Source organism: Giraffa tippelskirchi, chromosome 2 (genome assembly GCF_054371585.1).
Source record: "Giraffa tippelskirchi isolate mGirTip1 chromosome 2, T2T-mGirTip1v1.2.pri, whole genome shotgun sequence".
Lineage (NCBI taxonomy): Eukaryota > Metazoa > Chordata > Mammalia > Artiodactyla > Giraffidae > Giraffa > Giraffa tippelskirchi.
The window spans coordinates 11,292,206-11,312,324 of record NC_137276.1 but is presented as its reverse complement, the minus strand read 5'-3'; the positions used below and the strand labels follow the sequence as shown (position 1 = coordinate 11,312,324).

Sequence of the window (20,119 nt, the reverse complement as noted above, 5' to 3'; positions counted from 1 at the left end):
AAGGCAGGCAGTGTCCAGAAGCTGGAAAAGGCAAGGAAGTGAATTTTCGGTTAGAAAGGAATGCAGTCCTGCCTAGCACTTTGATCTTCACTCCGTGAGATCTGCATCAGACTTTTGACCTCTGGAACATATGTTGTTTAAAACTAATAAGCTTGTGGTTATTTGTTACATTGGTGAAAGGAACCTAATACTATAGTCATTTTTTTTTTTTGTCTGTGCCTTATAGCTTGTGGGATCTTAGTTCCCCAACCTGGGACTGAACCCATGCCCATGCCCTCCTGCCATGGAAGCATAAAGCCCTAACCCCTGGACCACCAGGGACTTCCCTATGGTTGGTCTCTAAGCCCACGGCCTCCCCCCACCGGACTGTGAGCTCCCTGAGGGCAGGGGCCATGCCTTATTCACTCTGGATCTCAGTGCTGGGCACTGCTTTCAGGCTGAACAAGCTTTTGCTAACCTCTGTACCCGATCAAGAGCTGCACCTTGGAATTAGGGGTGGAATGGCCTCCTTGATTCTCTTCCCTAAACCCAAACTCTAGTCTTGATGCTACCCACTGGGAAAGGCCTCCAAGGCTCAGGGACTGGCTGCCAGGCCAGGCCACTCTCAGCCCCGAAAAGGTGACACAGATGGAGAGAGAGCAGGGCCTGCCCGCTCAGCTCCTAGCTAATGGGGCCTCCTTCCGAAGGGACGTCCTTATAAAGGAGAAGAATTCACGGGCGGAACTCAAAACATGCACATGTTCTTTTTTTTGATGCTGGATACTGTGGCTTCCTTGTAACATTTTTTAAAGGACCATTATTGATTCATTCAGCAAGGAAATAAGTGAGGTAAAAACAAATCGAAGAGAAAAGCCAAACAAGAGAGTAAAGGACTGAAAGAGCTGAAAGGATGAAGAGATGTGGCCGTTGACCTTCCGAGCCGCCTCCTGCCTGCCTGTTTTTATATAGGGAGAAGGGGTTCCCCACTCTGGATGCTCAGAGAGTCTGATTTAATTGGTCTGGGGCAGGGCAAGGGCAGTGAGATTTTTAGAAGTGCCTGGAGTGAGTGTCGTTTGCAGCAGGGGTTGAGAATCAATGCCCCCGGGCATTCTTGCTTTGCTCCCTTCTCTTGTTAGAAGCCTCCAAACCCTAAAAGTCATTAAGTGGTATCACTGGGTATTACATTCAAGCATTTTACAAATGGAGAAACCAAGGTCACAAGACCAGGGCCTCCGTCTGTGGACTGCTCATGCCAATGGCCTCAAACCAGAATGATCCCACCAGCTTCCATCTGCGAGTGACTTTCAGCTTTTCACACTTTTTCTTACTTCTTCCCCAATGCTCCTTTATTTAAAAAAAAAAAACAAAAAGCATTTATTGGCAAATAGTTGATTTACAGCTATGTTGTAAAGCTAAACTGTGTTGGTTTCTGCTATACAGCAAAGTGAATCAGCAATACATATGCATGTATCCACTTTTGTTTTCAGATTTCTTTCCCATATAGGCCGTTACAGAATACTGAGTAGAGGTCCCTGTGCTCTACAGTGAGTGCTTATTAGTTACCTATTTTATATACGGTGGTGTGTACGTCCCTATTTTTCCCTCCCTCTCTTCCCCTCTGGTAACCAAAGCTTGTTTTCTACATCTGCGCCAAATGCTCCTTTAAAAGGTCAGCTGACAGAAGATATGCAGATCCGCTAATAACCACATGAAAAGATGCTCAACATCGCTCAACATTAGAGAAATGAAAATCAAAGCTACAATAAGGCATCGCCTGGCACTGATCAGAATGGCCGTCATCAAAACATCTGCAAACAATAAATGCTGGGGAGGGTGTGGAGAAGAGGGAACCCTCTTGCACTGTTGGTGGGAATGTGAATTGATACAGCCACTATGGAGAACACTATGGATATTCCTTAAAAAACTAGGAATAAAACTACTATATGACTGCTGGGCATATACCTTGAGGAAACCATAATTGAAAGAGACATATGTACCCCCTTGTTCATTGCAGCACTGTTTGCAATAGCTAAGACATGGAAGCAACCTTGATGTCCATCAGTTTTAATGAGGTGGATGGACCTAGAACCTATTATACAGAGTGAAGTAAGTCAGAAAGAGAAAAATAAATACCATATATTAACGCATATATATGGAATCTAGAAAGATGGTACTGATGAACCTATTTACAGGACAGCAATAGAGAACAGATTTGTGGACACAGTAGGGGAAGGGAAGGGTGGGGAAAATGGAAACAGTAGGTTGGAAACATATACATTACCATATATAGAATAGATAGCCAGTGGGAATTTGATGTATGACTCAGGGAGCTCAAACTGGTACTCTGTGACAACCCAGAGGGGTGGGATGGATGGGGTGGGAGGTGGGAAGGAGGTTCAAGAGGGAGGGGACATAGTTTACCCATGGCTGATTTGTGTTGATGTGTGACAGAAACCAACACAATATTGTAAAGCAGTTATCCTCCAATTAAAAATAATAAATTAAAAAAAATAAGCTAGTAAGTTTTTAAAAAGATCGGCTGATGCTTTGATGCAAACATGGCCCATCCGTCTCCACCTGTCCCTTGATGAGGGAGGACCACTTGGTGAGTATGAGCACCGGCTCTGAGATCTGGCAGCACTAAGACTGTGTGGCCTCTGAGAGCCTCAGTTTGACCATCTGTAAAATGGGGATAGTAGTAATAATACTCCACAGGAGTTGTGAAGTTTGAAAGAAGACATATAATGCATTCAAAGTGCCCAGAACAGTGTGCGGTTTGTGAATGCCAGATGTTATAAGTAATATTATTGTATGAAATTACCATTAATTGAGGGAAGAGAATGGGAGTTCAAGCATCAGAGCCAGTAGCAAGTGTCGATGGATGCATCGTTTTTCACTGTTGCTTTTCAGCTTGTTTTGGACAGTGCCCAGTGGGTCACTCCTTGACTGGACGAGAGAGAGTCTTCTCTTGGAAGAAGTAATTGTGAGTTTCCAAGCAAGTGTAAGCGAGGGCTCACTGGGCATTTACTTCTATTTATCCTCCCCATCTTCAGGTCTGCCTGCTCAGGACCGTCTCCTGTAGGGGCCCAGACTCCTTGGACAGAGCTGAGCCCCTCACTCACTCTGGTATTCAGAAGGGACCTGCTGCCCTTCTCCTGCGTGTCTCTAGTACATAAAAATTTTCCATGCAAGTAATTGCAGTATGGGGTAACAAGGAGGGTAATAGGGGGAGATAATTGTGGGTAAATCAGCTTGATTACACACTTTCCCAAACTCGATTATCCAAATTTGCAAGGCTGTGCAAAATCCCGAAAGCCAATTAAGACCTTCCAATAATGACTGCAGCTTCTAGGGAAGTTGCTCTCGTAAGTCTAGCCAGTTGGCCAATACGTTGAGGATGGTGAGGACAATTCTTCTGCCTAGGATGTTTTTATATTTCATTGATAGCCATGGAGTTGTATTGTCATGTTACATGTACAGGTGGGAAGGTACCCACTCTTCTGCTGACTGGGCGTATAGTGATACAGACTCACTGCTGGCATATTGCAAGGTTGTCATGCTGGTTAGTAATATTGCCAGTTGCACTGGATGCTGATTCATTTGAAGACACATGATACTGTTGATAAAATAAAAAGTTAAACTTTGGGAAGTCATTTAAGGTGAGAAGCATCAGTTGGTTTATTTACACACTTTTAGCCTCCTTTTCCCAATACTACTTGACCTTTAAACTCAGGTTGTTTCCTGTTTTCAGCTTATTGAGATACAGTTGACTTATGAAAACGATAGTTGGTGATGGATAGGGAGGCCTGGCATGCTGCAGTCCGTGGGGTCGCAAAGAGTCAGACACAACTGACCGACTGAACTGAACTGAGACAGAAAACTCTGAATGTCTAGTTCCTTACTGAAAAAAATGAGGAAAACCTTTACTGGAGTTCATTTAACAGCTAAGCCAAGATTAGGCTCCCAGTGTTGGTGGCTACTGCCTGCTTGGGACTTGCTCCCAAAGCCAAAAGGAAACCCATGGCTGTCAGGTCATGAGCAACTAGAGATTCAGCCCAGGAGGGAGCGAGAACTCAGGGATGGAGATCTCAGTTTGGGAAGACAAGAAGTCAGGGGTGAGCTTGGCTGTGGGAGCCAGTGTGGTCCCCACTGCCTGATGGCCTTGGTCTTGAAGGGCCAACATTATTCATGAAGGATCTAGAAGGAAGGAGAGGCACTTGGGAAAGAGAGCAGGGAGAGGGGTGGAAAAACAGGAGAATGTGCCCCAGAAACCCAGGGTCACAATACCCACTCAATGGGTGTGATATCAATGCTTGCTGGAAGAGTGGATGATGAATATTGGACCTGCTTCTTATGTGCCAGTCATCTCATTTATAGTAGTCCTTCTGCACACGAGGCACAGAAAAGCAAAGTGATTTGGCCAAGGTCAGACCCCTTTCAAAATCTGTGCTTTTCATTTAACTATCTTGCTGTGCTGCAAATGAATGGATGAATAAGTGAGGGCATTTCCATCTTACCTGTTAAGAAATAATGACATTGAAGGGCAAGTAACTTTCCTACAATTAGAGAGTCATCAGTGGTGGAGTCAGAGCTAGCAGCTCTTTTGCTTCCTAGTCCAGCGAGCTGCTCACTAGTGCCAGGCTGTGTCTCTGTACCACCTAGTCAGGCCCTGGGCCCTCCCACCGCCCCCTCTACTGAGCTGAGTTGTCATCTGCAGCCCACCTGTGGCCCCACGTCCCCCTTAGAGTGTACTTGCCTATTTTTCCAAGGTTGGGGCTGTGGAAAGAGCCCAGGATTATTATGGTTAGAAGATCTGGGTTTGGGTTCCAGGTTGGCTGAATGACCTTGGGTAGGTCAAGAAGCCTCTCTGGTCTCAGTTTCTCTCTCTGGAAAAGGGGGATAACAGGGCCTGCTTTTTCTAGTTGTGAGGAGTGATCGAGAGAAGGTGTAAGATGCGCCTGGCAGGCTGCTGGCCAGTAAGAAGCGCTGAGAAAAGGATCAGTGGATCCTCCCTCGCTCCCTCAATTCGCTCTCTCCCTTCTTCTCTTCCTCCCTTCCTCCCTCTGGCCGTCTCGGCAGACAGCATCTCATTTACCGAGGGAAGAAGGAACCATTCAGGCAGCCCGTGACATCTCACACCCGGCTCCCAGTGGTCCTGGACCGGGGTGGTTCTGTCACTTGGCACAGATGAGGAGGAGAGCAAGGTCTGTACGCTGACCTTTCAGCCCAGAATTGGTGGTGATGATGGTCCTGGTGGGAAACAGGTAAATATGCAAGTGCCATGGATTGGTTAGTCCTAACATACCACTCAGCAGATGAGCACTCTGAAAAGCCCAGCTTCCTCAAGAGAGAGGGTCTCATTGTCTACAGAGGAGCCAACTTCATAGAGTAGATCCAAGAGGTCTGAGGGTTGCTTAAATGCCCCCCACTCTCAGGCTGACCAGCAATCTGCTGGTGGTCTCCCTCCACAAGGGGTGAGCACAGATGCCACACAGCACGGCCAGAATGGGGAGGTCACAAACAGATGGGTGGGCAGGACCCTGGATGGGACTCTGCTTGCCGAAAGTCGGGGCGCTTCTCAGCTCCTCCAACTCCCTGTTGCCGTGCAGAACTGCAGGCCCAAGGTTGCCAGACCAAGTTCTTCAGTGGAAGCCAGAAATGCAGACTTTGCTGCAACACCTCCTGGCTTTTAAATATTGGCTATAAATCATACATTAAAAAAATTTTTTTTCAGTCTTAAGGATGACCAGTTACCAGCCTCTGACTTAAGATTCTATGTGGTGGAGGATTGGATCTGTATTGAAACAGCTGGACTTATTTGTTAAGTCTTGATTCAGCAAATATTTACTTATTTGTTTTTATTGAGGTATAGTTGATTTATAATATTAACGTTAGTTTCCAATGTACAGCACAGTGATTCAACATTTTTGTAGATGGTCTTCTTTTTAAAGTTATTGCAAAATAAAGGCTATATTTCCTGTGCTGTACAATATGTCCTTATAGCTTATTTATTTTATACATACTGTCGATAGTTTGTGCCTCTTAATTCCCTACCCCATCCTGCCCCTCCCCACTTCCATCTTCCCATTGGTAACCACTAGTTTGTTTTCTATATCTGTCAGCCTCTTTCTGTTTTGTTTTATATATTCTTTTGTTTTATTTTTTAGATTCCACATATAAGTGATAGCATACAATATTTGTCTTTCTCTCTCTGACTTGTTTTACTAAGCACAACACCCTCTAGGTCCAACCACATTGTTGCAAATGGCAAGATTACATTCTTTTTGATGGCCAAGTAATATTCCATTGTATACCACACCCTCTTTATCTATTCATTTGTTGATGGACACTTAGGTTGCTTCCACACCTTGGCTGTTGTAAATAAAGCTGAACATTGGGGTTCAGGTATCTTTTTGAATGATTGCTTTCATTTTCTCTGGAAGTTATTCAGATGTGGAACTGCTGGGTCATATGGTAGTTCTGTTTTTTTTGTTTCTGTTTTTGTTTTTTTGAGGATGCTCCATCCTGTTTTCCTTAGTGGCTTCACCAATTTACAGTCCTACCAACAGTATACTAGGGCTCCCTTTTCCGCACATCCTTGCCAAGATTTGTTATTTGTAGACTTTTTGATGCTAGCCTTTCTGACAGGTTTGAGGTTATATCTCATTGTGCTTTTGATTCTTATTTCTCTGATGATTAGAGATTTTGAGTATCTTTTCATATGCCTTTAGACCATCTCCTGTTGGTATATCTTCTTTGCAAAAATATCTACTCAGATCTTATACCCATTTTTAGTAATTTTTTTTATATTGAGTTGTATGAGCTATTTGTATATTTTGGATATTAGCCTCCTATTGTTCATGTCATTTGCAAATATTTTCTCTCATTCAGTAGGTTGTCTTTTTGTTTTGTTGATAGTTTTCTTTACTAAACAAATATTTTGGGGGCATCTACTACATACCAGGTGTTGTTCTAAGATCTGTGAAGGCTCTCATTAAATATAGACAGGAATCCTGGATGCCTCTTGGAGCTGCTGTTCCACTGTGGCCCTTACATTCTGCCTCATGCTGCTGTATCTTTGCAGCTGTGATGACGACCTGGTTATCTTCATCCCCTTCTTAGGAAGATTTCGATCAAACAGCTTCATCCCAGCCACAGAGCCCAGTCATACCAACTGGCAACTGTGGCTTGATTCTTGACTTAGACACTGGCCATTGTTGGGGCCCCAGACACCAGTTTAGGGGTGTCTCCAGTTGTCCAAGGTCAAGCCCACATCCACAGGCCTGTGTCTCAGTATGACTTTGTGCTGGGGAGCTCGGGGTTCGCAAGGTACGTGGCCATGAAAACATTTAGTGGTGGTCACCATCAGCAACAAAGTTTGGGGGCAAAAGTAAGGATTAATCTGCTTAAAAGCCATAGACCTGGCTATTCCTGTTCTCAATTCTGACCTGTGCCCTGCTCTCACCTGATCACAGCTGTCCCCAACCCTGAGCCTTTAGATTGGTGGCTTCTCCATTTCATTCATCAGCCTCCCCTTACCTGCCAGCCCCACTGAAGATCATTTTAAGAGAACATGACCTGATACCTCCACTGGGGAAAATAGGTCATGGAGAGAAAGGTCACGGACTTAGTCCAGGTGAAAACTTGGCAGATTTCTGCAAAGAACTGGGGTAAGAAAGGCCTAGTACTGTCCTTTGCCACTGCTGACACCAGGGAAAATCAGATGAGGTTCTAAGGGGAGAAAAGATCGCAAAGACATGTCGCAGTCTCCTGTTTAGGAATAAGAGCTCTCTGGTTGGTGTAGTTAATTAAAATTATAGCTCAGAAGCCTGTTTTCAAATTAAGTTCTGTCTTCACTGTGTTTTGCCCTGAGTGTTGAGGGGCATTCTTCTGCCTCAGTTCTCCGCTCAGTGATGAGTCCCAGGTTCTTGCTGTGCCCTGGTCTGGGGGTGGGTATATAGAATGTTCCAGAGTGCTTTAAGCTCTGGTAAGTACCTAAAGACTCCTAATTAATCTAGGAATGAACGGTTCACTGGGCATTGTGTGTCAAAGATTAATTGGAGACTGAGGTCTCGTAGCAAAGAAATGTACACTTTTCTCCCTCTTCTCTTACTAGTTTTTGTTGTTGCTGTTGGAGTGGCTTTTGTTTGCTTCTGGTTCAGATCCAGCACAGTGTTCTCTGCACCAAACATCATTTCCCACTAGGAAGTATGTCTGGCCCAGAGAGTGTTCAGTCCTAGAGGGCTCAGTCTCCTGGCGCTGTTGGGAGAGGAGGGCCTTGTGCTGGGATGGGGTCTGGGCTCCGAGAAGTCCTGGCAGCCAGGTTTCCCCGAGTCCCAAGTCTAGTGGCCTGGCTCTGCCCCTGGTCACTGGCCACCACAGGGCTCACTTCCACTGGCTCCTCATTACTCTACTTATTAGGCACCGACTTGCCAAGGCAGCATCTGAGCTGGGGAGAGGGCTTCTCATCACCCCAGACTCTGGGGCACCTTTAACCTGAGGGTGTCCAGGTAGGTCCGGGTGTGAAGGCTGCTTGTTTTGTGAATGACCTGATGACCTCTTTTCATTTCTCTGTCTTCTTCTTTCTGATTTTTTTTCATTACCCTTCCCATTGTCATGCTTTACTGAAATCCAATTAAAGCTAATAATACTTTCCAAGAGTATCAGCTGCTTTGGCTGATAAGACACTTAATTTTGTTAAGTGTCTTTATAGCCAGTGAATGAAATCATTAGGAAAAACCAAAAACAAAACCGTTTTTTGTTGTGGAATTTTACAACACCTCCTCCAGTTATCAGCACTTTTATTTATTATTTCCCGCCACTGTTCTCCTTTTTAGTTTTTTTGTGGAGTATTTTAAAGCAAATTTCAAATATTGCATCACCTCAACTAAATTCTTCAAAAGGTAACTTTAACCAGTGAGAACAAAAACAAAAACAAACCCTCTAATTGCCCCTCCCTCACAAGCCACAATACTGTTTGTAACACCCAATAAAATTAACATTAATTTCTTTGAATCAGAATCCAAATAAGGTCCACACATGGTTACTTGGTGTGCAGATATTTTAGGAATGAGTTTTTAATTTAGAATTTTTCACTGATTAATGTGTCCTTGCTAGTTTTGAGTGCTTCCTGTGGACCCTGATGATGATCCCAGATACTCACTATGTCCAGCAGGGTGTTCTACCCATTTTATGATGCGGAAAGGAGTATAGCAGTTTGCCCCAGGTCATGAAGCCCCGACTGGACCCAATGTGTTGGTTTTTGCAGCTTGAGTTTATGGAGGCCAGGATTTTCTGTTTAGGTGCAGGCCATGAAAGCATTTCCTGTCTTCTGTTGCCTCCTTCCAAAGGGAAGGCACCCTTTGTAGAAATGTTTGAAAATAATTGCTCTGAATGTTTGGACTTCTGGGGTGATCCATATGGTTTCTGAACGTTGTGCTTCTGCAAAACGAGCTTCCATTTATGCCTGTGCTCCATTGCAGACGTGTGCAAATGTGTTCTGCTTTTCCTCTGAAGCAGAAGTGGTTTTGAATATGCCTCTGCTATTGGAGATGACTTCTGGGGGGAGATGACAACTGAGCAGAGAATAGCCTGATCTTACGCTGAGTCCAAGCTAAGTCCTCATATCCATCCCTCATCACGGCCCTCCTGGCAGGTGGTATGGTTATCTCCACTCCCAGAGGAGGCAGCAAGACTCAGAGAAGAGATGTCACTAGCCCAAGGTCATAGCTAAAAAGTGGCAAGGGTAGAAAATAGGTTTTCACTCCACAGCTCTGGATGCTCCCATTGCACTTTCATGGTGACACTACCTTCTATGCCATTTCCCCCACATAGGTTCCTGCACTGGGACCTCACTGTGCCCATGTTCATCCAGAAAAGGTCAAGTATTCAGAAAAACGGAAAGAGTCAAAATGATCCGCCATATACTCCACCTAGATTAAGCAATTGATGTTTTATCCTATTTGCTTTATCTCTGTATTTGTGTTTATTTGTACACTTTTCTGAACTATCTGAAAGCAAGCTGCTGACATATCATGATCCTAAACACCCTAAATGTTTTAGTTGCTTCTCCAAAAATATTCTTCTACATTGAAGGAAATTGCAATATTTCCTTACTGTCATCTCATATCCAGCTCATTCTCTGGTTCCAAAATTTCCTGTCATCCTCCAAGTTTCTGTTTCATAGTTTAAAAAAAAACAAAACTTTCTTTTTGACCCAAGACCCAGTCAGCACACAGTGGTTACATTTGGTTGTCTTATGTCTTCAGATTTTTGTAATGTGGAATATTGCAACTTTGTTTCTGGACTTGTCTGTTCCTCTGCCCCTGTATTTTGACAAGCTGGAAGTTGAGTCCAAAATCCTGATTGGGTTCAGAGTATACACATTTGGAAGAATGCTTCATGGGGATGCCATGCACTTCATATAACCACATGTCAGGGATCTGCAGGGGTCTGTGGTCCTAGCATTGGTGACCACAGGTTGGGTGTGCAGGTTAGTGCCATTTTTCCAAAAAAAAAAAAAAAACGCTGAAGAAGAGTTGGTGTGAGCAGAGCATCTTTGAGTCTGTGGCTTTGCCTTTTCCATGCAGCCTGTTCCTGGTTCTGTCTCTCTTCCTGGGCTCTAGATGGATGAGAACACCTCCAGACTTGACCCATATATTTCCACTGTCCCAGCACTCATCCCTGGGCTTTCCTGGTAGCTCAGCTGGTAAAGAATCCACTTGGAATGCAGGAGACCCCAGTTCAATTCCTGGGAATCGAAGATCTCCTGGAGAAGGGATAGGCTATCCACTCCAGTATTCTTGGGCTTCCCTGGTGGCTCAGATGGTAAAGAATCCACCTACATTGCTGGAGACCTGGGTTTGATCCCTGGGTTGGGAAGATCCCCTGGAGGAGGGCACGGCAACCCACTCTACTATTCTTGCCTGGAGAATCCCCATGGACAGAGAAGCCTGGTGCGCTACAGGAGCTCCGACAGGCTCCTCTGTCCATGAAGTCACAAAGGGTCAGACATGACTGAGCGACTAAGCACAGCACCGCTCACCCCATCCCATCCCGTCAGAATTTAGGAGAGCATGGTGGAGGAGTGCATCTTTTAATCACCTCCTATTTTTCCCCTTGGTCAGGGAGGGATTCCTGACCTGGAGTTACAGGGATCCTGACCGTTCATGACAGCCAACACTGGACAGATGAGACTGAAGCAGTTTATTAGTAACAGACTCACAGCCCCGGGAAGCAGGACACTGAACGTCACACAGGCCGCCCAGGGGCACAGCAAACCACGGGCAATGGGAGGCAGGCTTTGTACTATCAAGGGGCTCCAGTGCCCCCTGGTTCCCATGGGAGGATGTGATTGACTTGTTAGAATAAGTCCTTGGGCTGGCATTTCAGTCCATGGGACCGAAACCTGCTCTTTGGGGATGGGCAGGTACTATACCTGGTCTCCTTGATAAGGGGGGGTTATTTGGTTGAAGGAGCTGAGTGGAAAGGGAACTTGTGGTTAGGACATGAGAAGCCTTTGTGGTTTCAGATATCAAGGGAGGATGTGATATTGTACCTTAGTTTTTGGCTTTTTGCTACAGTACAGTACACACCTACAGTACACTCTCTCCACGCAGGCACCCCCCCACCTCCCAGCAGCAGTTCATCTTGCGGTATGACCTCACCAGTCATACCAACCCTCTGAGGTAGGTGCTGCCACCAGCACCACTTTATAGATGAGGAAACTGAGGCCAGGGAGGTGCCTTGATCAAGGTCCTGCAGCTGGAGGAGGTGATTGAAATGCTCCCCCAGGCTGCCGTCTGGAGTCTGTGTCCACTTGATTGAAAAGGACATGAGACCTAGAGTAAAGAAAGGAGAACATGAATCCAGGCTCTGCCTCAAGTGGGCAGCTACACTTGCTAAAGCCCCAGGCTCTCCATTTATCGCGAGCTCTTTACAGAGCAAGGGGGATCATCGCAAGAGGGTGGTGGTGACTCCAGGAGCTGTTTCTTGCCTGGTCCGTGGCTGGTCTCCTGGATGCAATTCTCCTCCATCCAGGTGAAGGGCAGGTAGCTTTGATTAAGTCAGCTGCTGCGAGGGAACCTGCTTTTCTGAAGCACAGGGAGGAGGGAGGTGGTGGGAGCAGGTTCTTCCATTTCTCTTTTTACCTCCTTCACGGTGTGTTACTCTTTCTTTTTCTCTTTCACAACAAACAGCAAATTGCTCTTTACAAGGATTTGATCTCGGTTGTTCACACTGAGAACTGAGATTGACATCCTGTGTTTCCCAAGAGTAAGGCTGTATTTCTAATTGTGGAAAATTTTATCTCTTATTAAAATAATTGCAGATGCCATTACATTGGTGGGAATTGTGTGTGTGTGTGTGTGTGCGCGCGCGCGCGCGCGCACACGCGTGCATATTCCTTGATCTCTTTAGAATTCCAGAATATGTGCCAAGGAGGACATGGAAGAGTGGACTTCCATCAATGGACTGCACAGATAGAACTGTGCAGATTTAGGCAAGACATCCTATGTCTTATAACCTTAGTGCTCTCATCCCTAAAATGGGAATAACAGTAATTTCCACCTCATACGATTCTTATGAAGGTTAAACGAAGTAATGTTGGAAAACACCAAACAAAGCACTTGGCACAAGACAGCTCCGAATGTGATAACTAGTTACTATTCTTATACTTGTTAGACTTGTCGTGGGGATGGCTAAGCTCCCCCACCCAGGGGAAAGCCTGTCCGGTGGCACGTCTCTGGTTTACTGCCTCACAGAGATAATCCATCAATATCTTCTCTCAGTGGCCTGTCCCCAGGACCAATGGAAAATCTGAAACACCTCCTCCCTACTGGTGGAGCTGCCTGCCTGTTCTGCTGACCATTAGTGAATGTTTTCCCTCTTGCCTGAGAGAGGCTCACTAGAGAGGAAAAGTCAATAGTGCAATTAAGAAACACGCTCTGCTTTCTGCTCTCGCCTGGAAAGCTTTATCATGTGTCCTGTTTTTTCCTCCTTTGGATCTTGCAAGGTTTGAAAGTGACTTTCTGGGCCATTGTTTGCTCAAAGAATGGCTAAAGGATGTGGTTGGTAGTTGTTGGCATTCATCTGTCCTGTCTCATCTCCTTCCCGCAACATGAAACCTCACTGTCCCAGGTGGGGCAGAAATGGAGAGGAGAAGGCTTCTTAGACCCAGTGGTCATGTCAGCCATCAGCATCATTCTTGTCCACATTTGCAAGAACAGCAGCCAATCAAATCAGCTTTGACTGAGCCCTTTGGTGCCCCAGGCACTGTGTCAGATTCTAATATTTCTTCTTGCTAATGATAGCAGCATTATTACTGCCCTGCCCTGGCCATCCTGGGAAGCGAGGAGGGAGATTTGAAGTCTCAGAGAGGTTAAGTGACTTTTTTCAAGTCACCCAGCTGGAAAATGCCAAATCAGTGATTTGAACCAAGTTTAATGGTCTAAGTTCATATTTCCATATAATCTTGTGTTACTAGTGTTTGGAGGAAAGGATGTTGAAATCTGAGTCAAGTATATAGCAGAAATATTAACCTGTCTTGAAAAAAGCATGTTATCAAGGAACATGAGTTAAACGTCATTGACAAATCTGTGGAATCTCTTAGATGATTATGGGGAGATCCTGGGGCTTTGAAAACTTGACTTTGAGTCAGAAGAGGCCCAGAGGACAGTAGCATCATAGTCCCTTGTTCAGGGACTTGTTCCTGCTACTGTGATGTCAAGATTGGCCATTTCCCTGCATTCCCAGCTTTGGGCTGAATCTCTTGCCACATTCAGCAAGTGGACGGTAATAGATTCACACCCTGGGGTGGTGAGATTTTGTGTAGTCAGAGTTCTCACACCTGTAACTAAAGGCCTTGACATCTCATTCCCCAGTCAGGTGTAGCTTAGCATCCCTTGACTGTAGTCTCCACAAGAGTGGGATCATATGTGTTTCATACACCAGGGTTCATAACACAGTATCTGGTACATCACAGGCACTCAGTAAATGTTTGTTGAATGAATAAACAACAGGCAAAGGCGGAAGTCGATTTTCTGCCCCCTGCTACACCCCTTCCTGTGTAAGCAGACTGTATCCTAGGCTGCTTAAGGGCAGGTGAGCTATGAAAACAGGACTAGCCAACAGGAGAGAATGTGTGTGTACATGTGTATGTGTGTTTGTGAGCATGTGTGAGTTTGGTATGTATCTGTCATACTGTAAATGCTACCCTAGCTGGCCCTGGTCTGGGGAATCCTCCGAGGGGCAAGGGGATGTTTTTATTTGCTGCTAGTATTTTTTTATTAAAACATAAAAAATGTTTTTATTTTCCTGGAGAGACCCTCATGGTACAGTGTGTGACACTGGCGTTGCATCCTTTTTCTCCTGGGCGAGGGCTCAGGGGACCACAGAAGGGTGACAGGCCATGTGTCTGTGATTTGGCGAGAAGCAGTGGCTGGTCACCTACCCGAGGGGAAAAGGAAGACACTAGGATGTTTTTAACTTCTTGGCTTTATTTCTCCTTTAGCTTTCTGCCTGCTCTTCACTCTGTGTCAGCATCCGATCTCCTTCTGCCTCTTTTCTATTTCAATTAGTTTTAGTAAGGTCTTCCTGGTATCTTAGAAACTTGCTTACTTCTGCTTGCCTTCTGCTCACTTAAGTTCTGGTTTGGTGTGTGTGTGTGTGTGGTTATGGTTGTGTGTGTGTGTGAGATATGTAGATAAGATCTGGTCTAAGAAGGATTAAAGCATCTATGCTAGGCATAGACTTGTGGTTCAGATGGTAAAGAATCTGCCTACAGTGCAGGAGACCCGGGTTTGATCCCTGGGTTGGGAAGATCTCCTAGAGAAGGGAATGGCTACCCACTCCAGTATTCTTTCCTAGAGAATTCCATGGACAGAGGAGCCTGGCAGGGCACAGTCCATGGGGTCGCAGTAAATTGGACACGACTGAGCGATTAACACTGACACTAAAAAGTTAGAAGAACATCTTTGAATTTCCTTATTGTCTGTTTTCCGAACTCTTCTGTATCATCAGAGAACTGAGGAGAAGATGAGCAACACTGTCTAAACTTTGCAGGGAGAAATTAAGAGAAGGTTAGACTAAGATGATTGTCCAGTTCGAAGGAGCTTGTCTTGGATCAAGATCCCACAGCAAGTTACCTGACTTTGGACAGTTTTCATTTTCAGGAGAGAAAATTTTTCATCTCCTATTTCCCTGGTAGCTCAGTTGGTAAAGACTCTGCCTGCAGTGCAGGAGACCCCGGCTCGATCCCTGGGTCAGAAAGATCCCCTGGAGAAAGAAATGGCTACCCACTCCAGTGTTCTTGCCTGGAAAATCCCATGGACAGAGGAGCCTGGCGGGCTACAGTCCATGGGTCACAAGAGTTGGACACAACTTAGTGACTCAACCACCATCACCTATAATAGTAACTTCATGCTTTTCATATCAGAACATGTTGACCTATACAGTTTAGTCATTTTATTTTAGTTTCAAATCACTGTTAAGGGCAATGATGCTTTTGATAATAGTTAAGATTCAGTGACTGCATTTGACTGGGGGAGAAGTCAGTTATTTTGAGACTGGACTGGTCCTGGATGGTGAATCAGAGTTGATCAGTACCAATGCAGAAAACATTGCTTTTGCACCTATGGGATCTCATTAACTTGCATTTTTTCTTTGAAATGATTAATACATGATATTTCTGACTGGTTAGATTTACATTCATCCTTCTCTCATAGCGCTCACTCTTCCTTTCTGTTTACTTTTGGTCATCAAGTCTGATGAAGTCTTAGAAGTCCCCTCCACTCTTAAGCCTGTCTGGATTTAAAATGGATAAGTGGGGCATTTAGCCACAGAATTGGGGTGCTGATCGTCACACCAAGACTCTTTTTCTTCATGAGTCTCTGTGGTGATGCAGAAATGCCATTCACAGGGGGGATAGTTTTGATTCTCAGCCTCGGAGTACTAGGAACTCTGCATCAGTGGGTCTGTCATTCTCTTTCTGGGCATTGAGATGTTTTTCTCTGCATTATATTTATTGGAAATAAAAGTAACTGAAGTGGGTTTACACACCTCCCAGTGGCCAAAGAGTTGCTCCTCTTCCTTCAGCGTTTTCTTGAAAATTCAAGGACATCAGTCATTATACTCGCCTGGGGTATGCTGGGATTATCAGCATAGTCAAGTCATTATGCTGATGCTGGCGGGAGGTCCTAAGACCCGGGGGGCTATTTCTTCTGTAGTGAATGGCCTCTGTGCTTTTGAGTTGTCATTTTTGCTTTTCATCTTTTTTCTGCCTCTTCTGTGGCACAAGTGATGCTGGAGATAATGGTAGGGGCTTCGCAAAGTGAATTTCCATTGTCCATGGACATGATCCACCTGACTCTGTATCATGAAGAAGGCACGTGCACCCTGCTTCCTCTCCTTCTATCCTCCCATCTTGCACGGAATGGTCTTGTGACCTCACAGAGAAGGCCGGCCTCCAGAGGCAAAAGCATCAAGGTAGAATCTAATAGCCTGCTTTTAACATTTACCAACTATTTATAAAAGGAATGCCAATCCCATAACTCAGCAGTGACATCAGGTTTCTTCTAGAATAAACTCACTGCAGTTTACAAAGTCTGAAGAAAAGTCACAGTGCAGGTGGAGGGCAGATCAAGCAAAACTGGCCGCCTTGGTTCTTAAATGGCTGCAGTTGGGAAGCATGGGCTGTTCCCAAGAACTCTGTCTGTACCCACTATAGCGCTCACAGCAATCTTGTGAAAAATGAAGATTCTGAGTCAGCAGATCTGGGCTGGGGCCCAAGTTTCTGCGTTTTTAAAAATAACTTATTTCTTTTTGGCTGTGCTGGGTGTTAGTTGCTACACGGGCTTTTCTGTAGTTGAGACAAGCGGGGGCTACTCTCTAGTTGCGGTGTGTGGTGCGTGGGCTTCCCATCGCAGTGGCTTCTCTTTTTTGCAGAGCTCGGCTGTAGAGTGTGTGGGCTTCAGTAGTCACAGTTTCCAGGCTGTCTAGCACTGGCTCAGTAGTTGTAGCATACGGGCTTAGTTGCTTCACGACATGTAGGATATTCCCGGACCAGGGATCAAACCCATGCCTCCTGCATTGGCAGGCGGACTCCTTACCGCCGAGCCACCAGGGAAGTCCAGTTTCTGTATTTTTAACAGCTCCGTCCTAGGTGATGCTGATGCACTGGCCTCTTGTGACTCTAGTTCTGGTCCATAGACCAGCAGCATCAGCATCCTCGGAGAGCTTGCTGGAGATGCCAGCCCTGGACCTGCTGTATCAGCAGTCCCCAAGAGGTCTCTGGCACATTCTTGTTTGGGAAGCCCTGATCGTTCATGCTGGTGGGGGGCCAAGGGCAGGTCCTCAGTGCGTAGTGAGCCCTGCTGAGCAGGCAGTTGGCTCCCATGCCTGAATTCCTCCCCTGGAAGCAAGGTTTCCATTTCCTGGTTTCCAAACCACTTTACAAAGAGTTCCTGGAAGGATGTTTCCAGGCCTGGCATGCCCTCTCTTGGAGGCACCCTTTCACGTTTCCAGAGCTTTCCATCCTACTGTATGCCCACTTCTGCTCCCATCTGCATTTTGAGACTCACGTCCTGTCCTCTGTGTAGCTGCCTCACTGTCTGGATTCTCGGAGGCAGACGCCAGTGGCTGGTGTGCGGGGAGAAGGGACATCTATCTTGCCTGTTGTGCTGCTCCCTGAGGATACAATTTGCTTGACAGATGTGTTCTGGCTGCAGCCACTCAGGGTGGGGTGAGGAGTCCTGTGAAAGGCTGGGTGCACGAGGCTTTAAAAGATCGCCATGAGGATAGTGTCCCCTGGGCAACAGACGAGATGAGGAAGGACCGTGCTCAGCGGCGTGCCAGCTCCTTGGCCCTGTGGCCAGCTGTGTGCAGAGGAAATGGGAATCAGAGTTCTGGAGTCTCTGAGAGTAGGGACTGCAAGACCATTGTAACGATGACAGCCTACGGGTGACAGATTGTATTTGAAAGGTGGCTGTGGCCCTATCTCTCATCCTACCTGCTTTTCTATGATGGGACTCTGCCACACCACTGCTAAGAGGTGGAGTCAGCTCCCCTGTCTTGAATCGGGGCTGACGTTCTGTAACCCAGTAATGCTACAGAACTTCGGAGGCTGGGTCAGAAAAGCCATTCAGCTTCTGCCTGGACTTCCTGAGACCTGCGTTCCAGAGGAAGCCAGCAGCCATGAAAAATTCTGACTATGCTGAGTTTGTCAGCTGGAGACATGTATGTGGTGCTCCAGGTGGCGGTACCAGCTGAGCTCCTAGTTGACAGCCAGCACCCATGTAAGGGACCATCCTGATGTCCAGCCTGATCAAGCCTTCAGGTGACGCAGTCCCAGCTGATGTCTAACTTCTGTGACCACGTGAAGTGAGCTCTGCCTAGCTGGACCCATCTCGATTTCCAGATCCACAAAATCATGAGCAAAAGAAAATGAGTGGTTTAAGACATTAAGTTTGGGGGTAATTTGTTATGCATCCAGAGTAATTGGAGTGTTCTGGAAGCTTTAGGTTTCATAAGTATATTCTTAAAGTGTTAGTCACTCCGTCGTGGCTAACTCTTTTGTTACCCCATGGACTGTAGCCCACCAGGCTCCTCTGTCCATGAAATTCTCCAGCCAAGAACTGGAGTGGGCCGCCATGCCCTCTTCCAGGGGATCTTCCCAGCCCAGGGATCGAACCCAGGGCTCCCACATTGCAGGCAGATTCTTTACCATCTGAGTCACCAGGGAAGCCAACATATTCTTAAAAATAACTTGCAAATAAAATTCTTTTTACTTAGTTTTATTTAAAATGTTTTTAAAATACCCAAGTGCAGTGAGTAGGTTGTTGCAAAATGAAATCCGCCCCCACCCCTGAAAAAAAGCCTGGAAACTGTCTAGAAAACAGTTTTTTTACTAGAAAACTATCTAGTAAAACCTTGCAATTGAAGGCTAGAGTACAATGATAGAGTGACAAAATGCTGGTTTCTATTTGTGCTCTATTAGGTACTTTATATTCATTCATTTAAGCTTTATTTCCACTCTTGAAGGTGTGCCCATTTTACAGATGGGAGGACTGAGGCTCAGAGATGTTAATGAACTCACTAAGACCCACACAGCAGGGGGTGGGATTTGAACTTGGATGAGACTGACTCCAGTGCCTGTCCTTCAGCAGATGGAAGAATTGTTAATATATAGAGCTAAATTCCTAAGTCTTCTCTCCTTGTGGACAAGGGTTCTGGGAATCTTGGAGAATTTTCTTGTTTAGTGCTGGGTCCTTCAGAATCACCTGGGGAATATTTTAAAATTCACATACCAGGCCCAGTCCATACCAAGGCTGTAGGTCTGGGGTAGGGGGTCTCCAGAGGTTCTAACCCTTCTTCATTTGTCACCGCTGACCTAACCTAACCTCCCATGTTGCAGGGGGCTTCCCAAGTGGTGCTAGTGATAAAGAACCCACCTGTCAATGCAGGAGACTAAGAGACAAGATTTAGTCACTGGATTGGGAAGATCCCCTGGAGAAGGGAATGGCAACCCGCTCCAGTATTCTTACCTGGGAAATCCCATGGACAGAGGAGCCTGGTGGGCTGCAGTCTATGGGGTCACAAAAAGTCGGACATGACTGAAGCGACTTAGCACGCATGCACTCATGCACGCATGTTGCCCAGTGAGAAGTGGGTTGTTTTGAGGCCAGGAGCAGCTTAATGGTGGACTCGGGCGGAAAGCAGGTTTCTTAGCACCCAGATGGCATGCACCCTTGTGTCTTGGAGGAGGCTTGGAGGGCTGTTAGCAGAAATTACCTTACACATCAATGCAGGGGTCTCAGGACATTGCAGTAAGATCCTATAGTAGATATGTTCTGGGCTGAGTGCTGAGTGAAACAGTCAGGGGCCAGCACTACTTTCTTCTTGAAATTTCATAAATACACGGACAGAAGGACAGAGTTTTATGACTTGAAAAACCTCAGTTGTGAGGAGAGAGAGGGGAGGAGAGGAACAGAGGGAGACAGAGAGAGGGAGGGACGTGTATATAGAGACACAAAAGACAGGCTGAATTTTAGGTCATATATATATATATATATATATATGTATATGTACATTATATATATATGATAGAATTCAGTGTGAGGCTGATCAGACCGAGGGTATTTTTTTT

At 45.7% G+C, this 20,119-nt stretch overlaps 1 protein-coding gene across 11 annotated transcripts in view; it reads left to right on the top strand.

Annotated features, from left to right (window-relative positions):
* The window catches only part of PLPP4 (phospholipid phosphatase 4), a 438,966-nt gene that overhangs the window by 336,727 nt on the left and 82,120 nt on the right, over positions 1 to 20,119 (top strand). Inside the window, exon 1 of one of the 11 annotated variants that reach the window (XM_081535822.1) lies at positions 16,425 to 16,461. The exons of 9 other annotated variants lie outside the window; for them this stretch is intronic. The gene's annotated coding sequence lies outside the window, so the exon portion shown is untranslated. Of the gene's footprint in view, positions 1 to 16,424; positions 16,462 to 20,119 lie in introns of those variants that run through there. One more of the 11 variants, XM_081535797.1, reaches the window with a different exon arrangement.